Source organism: Cupressus sempervirens, chromosome 5, assembly GCF_028749045.1.
Source record: "Cupressus sempervirens isolate cs-2001-9-10 chromosome 5, ASM2874904v1, whole genome shotgun sequence".
In the NCBI taxonomy this organism is placed as follows: Eukaryota; Viridiplantae; Streptophyta; class Pinopsida; order Cupressales; family Cupressaceae; genus Cupressus; species Cupressus sempervirens.
This window is the reverse complement of record NC_143122.1, coordinates 971,563,826-971,572,364: the sequence shown is the minus strand read 5'-3', so window position 1 is coordinate 971,572,364 and position 8,539 is coordinate 971,563,826.

The window sequence follows — 8,539 nt, the reverse complement described above, 5'->3', positions numbered from 1 at the left end:
GCATTGATTTCAAAATGTTACTATCAATATCAATCAAATATTTTGGTCTTCTAAAATGAATTCTAGAAGGTGTTATAATCTCTTCAATTCTCTCAACATTTTGAACATCAACATAAGGTTGAGTGTATTGCGTACCTTGAATCGAAGATGACGTGCCTTGGCAATAAGATGCAAAAGATGGAATATCACCTACTTGATGTGTTGATGTTGTGCCTTCAACATGACATGATGGAGTGTGTATATCGTCAGATCTACAAATCGGTGTCTCTTCAACATGAGAGGATGATATGACTTCAACATTGGAAGATGGTGTAGCGAACGATATGACTCCAACATTAGAAGATGGTGTAGCTTCACAATTCAATTGTCTTCTTGAGTGTAATAGTCTCATTCGTTCTCTTTGTCTTTCCAATTCTTCCTCTTTGTTTCTTGGTACCGGTGGTTCTTGATCCTCTTCGAAGGTCAATTCTTCATTATTGCTTTGCAATTTTCTTTTCTCATGTAGTAATTTCATTTTATCTCTTTTAATTGCCAAATCTCTCTCCCTATCTTCATTTGTTTGATTTTTTGGTTTCTTCCTTGGCATGATGATGATTTCTACATGTCAAATTATTCAAACATTTGAATTACTTAAAATGTGTAAATTACAAATTATTCAAATACATATAAAAATTATAATTATTTGAATGAATACACAATATATATATAAAACAACTTGTCAAATTTCTAACCATTTCGAAATAACATTTCATTGAAACATACAAATTTCAATGAATTCACTATATATTAAACAACATGTCAAATTATAATCAAATTTGTATCTATATATCAACAAACAATATTTAAAATAGATTGCACTAACCTTTTCTATACAAGGAATATTCAAAAAGTCTTCAAATCGTGTATCCAATGATTGAATTTGGTGTTTGCTAGCTTCCAAAAGTGTTTGCCACCTTTAAATAGTGTTTGTTAGCTTGAAATAGTGTTTTCCACCTTGAAAGATTGTTTGCTGTGTTGAAACTCGTGATTTCTGTCGAGATAACAGAGTGCAGAATAGACCAAAAGCAGAGAATGAATGAAACAGGCCCCAAAGTTGCTTTTTGACCATTTTTAGGTGATTTCACATAGTGCGTACGCGCTATAGTGCGTACACACTATAGCGCGTACGCACTATGTGAGAACACATCACTCTCCATCCTCCCTACTCTCTCTCTCTCCCTACTCTCTCTCTCTTCCTACTCTCTCTCCCCTCTCCCATCCCCTACACACTCTCTCTCTCCCCTCTCCCATCCTTTACTCTCTCTCGCTCTCCCTCTCCCACCGCCTACTCTCTCTATCTCTCTCACCTTCTCTCCTCTCCCATCCCCTACCCTTTAGATCTCTCACACACACTCCCATCCTCCCTCTCCCACTTCTTACTCTCTCTCTCTCTCTCTCTCTCCCCCATCCCCCTACTCTCTCTCACACTCTCACATCTGCTACTCTCTCTCTCCCATCCCCTAAACTCTCTCTTTTACAGATACACACTCCCATCCCCCTCTCTCTCCTCTCCCATCCCCTACTCTCTACTCTCTCTCTCTCCCATCCCCTACTCTCTCACACACTATCTCCCATCCCCTAATCTCACTCTCTCTCTCCCATCCCATTCTCTCTCTCTGCCACCTCCTACTCTCTCTCACACTCTCTCCCATCCCCTACTCTCTCTTACACACACTCCCATCTGCCCCTCTCTCCCATCCGCTACTCTCTCTCTCTCCCCTCTCCCACCACCTACTATCTCTCTCTCTCAAGTTCTCTCTCTCCCTCTCTACTCTCTCTCTCTCCCATCCCCTACTCTTACTCTCTCTCTCTCCAATCCCCAACTCTCTCTCACACTCTCTCCCATCCCCAGCTCTCTCTCACAATCTCTCTCATCCTTTCACTCTGTCTCTCTCATCTCGTACTCTCTCTCTCTCTGCCACCTCCTACTCTCTCTCACACTCTTTCCCATCCTTTCACTCTATCTCTCCCATCTCATACTCTCTCTTTGCCACCCCCTACTTTCTCACACACTCTCACACTCTCTCCCATCCCCTACTCTCTCTCTTTCATAGACATACACACACACACTCCCATCCCCCCTCTCTCTTCTCTCCCATCCCCTACTCTCTAGATTTGTCACACGCACTCCTATCCCCCTCTCTCTATCTCCCTCTCCCTACCCTCTCACACTATCTCCCATCCCCTACTCTCTCTCTCACACTCTCTCCCATCCCCTACTCTCACTCTCTCTCTCTCCTCCATCCCATTCTCTCTCTCTGCCACCTCCTACTCTCTCTCACACTCTCTCCCATCCCCTACTCTCTGTTACACACACTCCCATCCGCCCCTCTCTCCCATCCGCTACTCTCTCTCTCTCTCTCTCTTGGGCTGCTCTCTCTCTCCCCTCTCCCATCCCCTAAACTCTCTCTTTTGAAGATACACACTCCTATCCCCCTCTCTCTCTCCCCTCTCCCATCCCTTACTCTCTAACTCGCTCACACACACTCCCATCCCTCTCTCCTCCTCTCCCACTCCCTCTCCCACCACCTACTATCTCTCTCTCAAGTTCTCTCTCTCCCTCTCTACTCTCTCTCTCTCTCCAATCGCCTACTCTTACTCTCTCTCTCTCTCTCTCTCCAATCCCCAACTCTCTCTCACACTCTCTCCCATCCCCTACTCTCTCTGAAACTCTCTCTCATCCTTTCACTTTGTCTCTCTCATCCCCTACTCTCTCTCTCTCCTCCACCTCCTACTCTCTCTCACACTCTTTCCCATCCTTTCACTCTGTCTCTCCCATCTCGTACTCTCTCTTTGCCACCCCCTACTCTCTCTCACACTGTCACACTCTCTCCTATCCCCTACTCTCTCTCTTTCACACACACACACACATACACACACACACACACACACACACACACACACACACACACTCCCATCCCCCCTCTCTCTTCTCTCCCATCCCCTACTCTCTAGATTTGTCACACGCACTCCCATCCCCCTCTCTCTATCTCCCTCTCCCTACTCTCTCACACTCTCTCCCATCCCCTACTCTTCTCTCACACTCTCTCCCATCCCCTACTCTCTCTCTCTCTCTCTCTCTCTCTCTCTCTCTCTCTCTCTCTCTCCCCCATCCCATTCTCTCTCTCTGCCACCTCCTACTCTCTCTCACACTCTTTCCCATCCCCTACTCTCTCTTACACACACTCCCATCCACCCCTCTCTCCCATCTGCTACTCTCTCTCTCTCCCCTCTCCCATCCCCTAAACTCTCTCTTTTGCAGATACGCACTCTCACCCCCCTTTCTCTCTCCCCTCTCCCATCCCTTACTCTCTAGATCTCTCACACGCACTCTCATCCCTCTCTCTCCTCCTCTCCCACTCCCTCTCCTAGGTCACCTACTATCTCTCTCTCTCAAGTTCTCTATCTCCCTCTCTACTCTCTCTCTCCCATCCCCTACTCTTACTCTCTCTCCCATTCCCAACTCTCTCTCACACTCTCTCCCATCCCCTACTCTCTCTCACACTCTCTCCCATCCTTTCACTCTATCTCTCCCATCCCGTACTCTCTCTCTGCCACTCCCTACTCTCTCTCACACTCTCACACTCTCTCCCATCCCCTACTCTCTCTCTTTCATAGACACACACACTCTTATCCCTCCACTCTTTTCTCTCCCATCCCCTACTCTCTACATCTGTCACGCACACTCCCATCCCCCCTATCTCTCTCCCTCTCCCTCTTCTACTGCCTACTAGATCTCTCTCTCCCTCTCTACTCTCTCTCTCTCTCCCATCCCATCCCTTACTCTCACTCTCTCTCTCTCCCATCCCCTAATCTCTCTCACACTCCCATCCCCTAATCTCACTCTCTCTCTCTCTCCCATCCCGTACGAGCTCTCTCCGCCACCACCTACTCTCTCTCACACTCTCACACTCTCTCCCATCCCCTACTCTGTCTCTCTTACACACATTCCCATTCCCCCTCTCTCCCTCTCCCTCTCCCACTCCCTCTCCCACTACCTACTTTCTCTCCCCCATCCCCTATTCTCTCTCTCCCCTACTCGCTCTCTTTCATAGACACACACTCCCATCCCCCCCTCTCTCTCTCCTCTCCCATCCCCTACTCTCTAGATTTGTCACACACACTCCCATCCCCCCTCTCTCTCCCTCTCCCACTCCCTCTTGCACCACCTACTATCTCTCTCTCTCAAGTACTCTCTCTCCCTCTTTACTTTCTCTCTCCCATCCCCTACTCTCACTCTCTCTCTTCCATCCCCTACTCTCTCTCACACTCTCTCCCATCCCCTACTCTCTCTCTCTCTGTCTCACCCCCATCTTGTACAAGCTCTCTCTACCACCCCCTACTCTCTCTCAAACTCTCACACTCTCTCCCATCCCCTACTCTATCTCTCTTATACACATTCCCATTCCCCCCCCTCTCTCTCTCACACACACTCCCTCTCCCATTGCCTACTCTCTACCATCCCCAACTCTATCTCTCTTACACACTTCCATTCCCCCTCTCTCTCTCCCTCCCACTCCCTCTCCCATCGCCAACTATCTCTCTCTCTCTCTCTCACTCTCTCCCTCTCTCTCCCATCCCCTACTCTCACTCTCTCTCTCTCTCCCACCCCTACTCTCTCTCACACTCTCACACTCTCTCCCATCCCCTACTTTCTCTCTTACACACACTTCCATCCCCCCTCTCTCTCCCTCTTCCACTCCCTCTGCCATTTCCTAATCTCTTTCTCTTCCATCCACCCTCTCTCTCCCTCTCGCACTCCCTCTGCCATTGCCTACTCTCTTTCTATCCCATCCCCTACTCTCTCTATCTCTCTCTCCCCTCTCTCATTCCCTACTCTCTCTCTTTCACACACACCCATCCCCCCTCTCTCCTCTCCCATCCTCTACTTTTTCTCTCACTCTCTCTCCCTCTCCCACTGCCTACTCTCACTCTCTCTCTCACTCTCACTCTCTCCCTCTCTACTCTCTCTCTGCTACCCCCTACCCTCTCTCACATTTTCACACTCTCTCTCTTTCTCTCTTACACACATTTCCATCCCCCCTCTCTCTCCCTCTCCCACTCCCTCTCCCATCGCCTACTCTCTCTTCCATCCCCTACTCTCTCTCAAGATACTCTATCTTCCCCCTCTCCCATTCCTTACTCTCTATCTTTCACACACATGCACTCCCATTCTCCTCTCTCTCGCTCTTCCTCTCCCACTCCATCTCCCACCACCTACTCTCTCTCTCCCCCATCCCGTACTCTCAATCTCTCTCTCCCAACTTGTACTCTCTCTCACACTTCCTCTCTCTCCCATCCCCTACTTTCAATCTCTCTCCCCCATCCCGTACTCTCTCTCACACTTCCTCTCTCTTGCATCCTGTATTCTCTTTGCCACCCCTACTCTCTCACATTTCCTCTATCTCCCATCCTATACTCTCTTTGCTACCCCTACTCTTTCTCACTTCCTCTCTCCCCTCTCCCATCCCCTACTTTCTCTCTATCTCTCTCACACACACAAATAGCCATTCCCTCGCCCCACCCCCCAGCTCTCTCTTGGTTTTGGTTTGCAATTTAGGTCTCAATAGTGCGTGCGCACTACTTTGAATTCAAAAGCATTTTAATAGGGCGCACACGCTATAGGGTGCATGCGCTATTCAAAGCTTTGCATTAAAACCAAGCCTAAGGCTTGGTTTTTCCTTGGAGATCCAACCCAAAGGTTTGGAGTTTATAAATAGGTCTGAGACGTGTTTTCCAGCAAACATACAAAAAATGATTGATTTTTCTTGTGTGCTCCCCTTCAAGATTCCTCGTGGTTGGGTATTGATAAGATCAGGTTACATAACATTATAGGTCTTTGTGTTAGCTATCTAACCATATAATTTATTTTTAATTTGAACTATTTTAAGTCTTTCATCTATAATTTCTTTTGAATGTATGTTCTTTTTTTGTCAAAAACCACCATGTACTAATTGGGCTGTAGATTTTAGCTCATTCATCGAATTTTGTAACAACTTATTTTTTTAGAAACTAGACTCCATTCTACACACTTTGAAAAAAAGAAGTTTTGATTTTAGATTAGTTTTCAATCATTTCTAGGGGGAGCACACAGATATTTCACATTTTTGGGATGGGTCTAATTAAAAAATTCATTAAAAAATAAATACACATAAAATTACCCGAAAAATCTGGGATAAACTACATAGTGTTAGGTAACTTTTGATTGGAGCGATTAAATAATTTCAAAAAAAAGGTTAAAATTTTAGGGGGGCCACACTTTGTACTATGTTATGTTTTTTTGGAATAAATAGTACCACTTTTTGTGGACCCCTTTTTTGAGGACCTAAAACTAAACCATTTTGAAAAAAAATTAGTAGTTTAGAAACTAGATTCAAAGGACTACGACTTTTGTTTTTGTCATATCTTAAAATTTTGAGTGTAACTATCTTCAAAATCTTGTTGAAGTCTAGAATTTGCTGATTTCAGGAAAAAGGTGTCCACTTATACCCCCCTTTTGGCACCACAACTTTGTTCACTTACCCAGGGATAAGCCACAAGTTGGCTCATAGCATATATCTAACACTAAATTAAATACAATGGTCAACCTTGCCAGAAAACTGAACACAAACAACTCAGCAAACAAAGGCTCCATGAAATACTGACACTCGACATCAAAATGAACTTGACATCCACTAAATGCTCAGAAACCACATAAACTTGACAACCACACAAACTCGACATCTACTAAATGCTCAACAACCACACAAAATTGACATCCAAAGGATGACTCGGTAACCATATGTACTCGGCATCCAAAGGATGACTTGCTAACCAAAGGACACTCAGTAACAATTGAGAAGTTGACATCAACTAGGAATCTTGACATCCACTAAATGCTTGAAACCTACTAAGAACTCATCAATGCAAGGCATTGCAACTCGACAGAAACTAGGAAAATTGAAAATATGAAGGACAATAGTGCAACCTAGGATGCTACATAAAAAAATGAACTTAGAGAGAGTAGGAGTAGAATGTGAAGTGGGATCATCAAAGATTGTAATTGAGTTGATACATGGTCAAAACCCAGAAGCCCTTATAGCTAGGCATGTTATAGAACTTTAAATGAATATATGAATGAAGGCATTTTATTCCTCTATCTCTCGTGTGGTGTGTTTTCTTGTTATTTCTGTTGTGCTAACTCTATGCAGGTGGTTTGAATAGCTGGGTTTGTCACTGGCCTTAGTTATTTTTCCTCCTTGCATCAGGTGGTATCAGAGCTCGAGGTTCATCTTTGTGGATTTTGGATTTTGTATAACCCTAAGTGAATTTGGTTGTGGGGTAGAAAATATGAGGATTTGGCATATGAGTTATAGAGGGTTGCAATCTTGCAAGAACCTAATTTGCAAAGATGGTTTGAGATAGAGGAAATATTGATAATGCAATATTGGATACATCGAGACAAATTGCAGCCATATTAGATGTTGTAGAGACAACCTAGAGGAGAGGAGCACATCTTGATGATGAAGCAATAGTACCAAACTCTAATATAGCACCTAAAGAAGATCAAAATGAAGCAAGGTTGTTGAGAGTGTTGTCTAGAGAAAATTCAAAGTCTGTTGTTGAAGTTGTTCCTTATGATGGAAAATTGGACACCAATACTATGTCGGATTGGGTCTCTAAAATGGATAAGTTCTTTAAGTATGAAAACACCCCTAACAATAGAATGGTGAAAATTACTGTTACAAGGTTGAAAGGACATGCCTCACTATGGTAGGAGAATTTGTAAACTGATAGACAAAGGAGAGGAAAGGAGAAGATTAGAACTTGGGTGAAGATGGGGAAAAAGGTAAAGAAAAAATTCCTTCCTATTGATTACCAAGTTAGCTTGTTGAGGAAGATGCAAAATTTTAGACAAAGGGACATGAGTGTGAAGGAGTATACTGAGGAATTCTATAGATTGGATATCAAATCTAGACATGTGGATGATGATGTTGAGAAAATTGGAAGTTACATAAATGGATTGAGATCTAGAATTCAAGATGAAATAAGTTTTGTGAAATTGGAAAGTGTGGAAGAAGCATACCAATATGCGTAGAAAGCTGAGGATATCTCAACAAAGAAGCATGAACAAAGATAAAAAGGTAGAGGTTGTAGATTCTAGAGAGGTAGAGGTAGATCTTATGGAGAAGGTGGCAGATCTAACAATTATATGCAAGATAAGGGCAAATCTGAATGGAATAATGATGACAAAGGCAAGACCAAGTTGAAAGGTGGTAGTTCATACTAAGGAGGTACTAGTTCTTACTGAGGAAGAGGTAATTCTTATTCTATAGGTGGTTTTCATGATAATTATTTCAAATGTGGTAAAAAAGGGCATAGATCCTTTGAGTGTAGATCCTATGAAATTGGGAAATGTAATAGAAATATTGTGATTCAAGGAGATAATGAGGGTTCAATAAGTGGACCTAAGGCTAGTGGAAATTTGATGGTGAGAAGAACCTTATGTAATAAGGGAAGT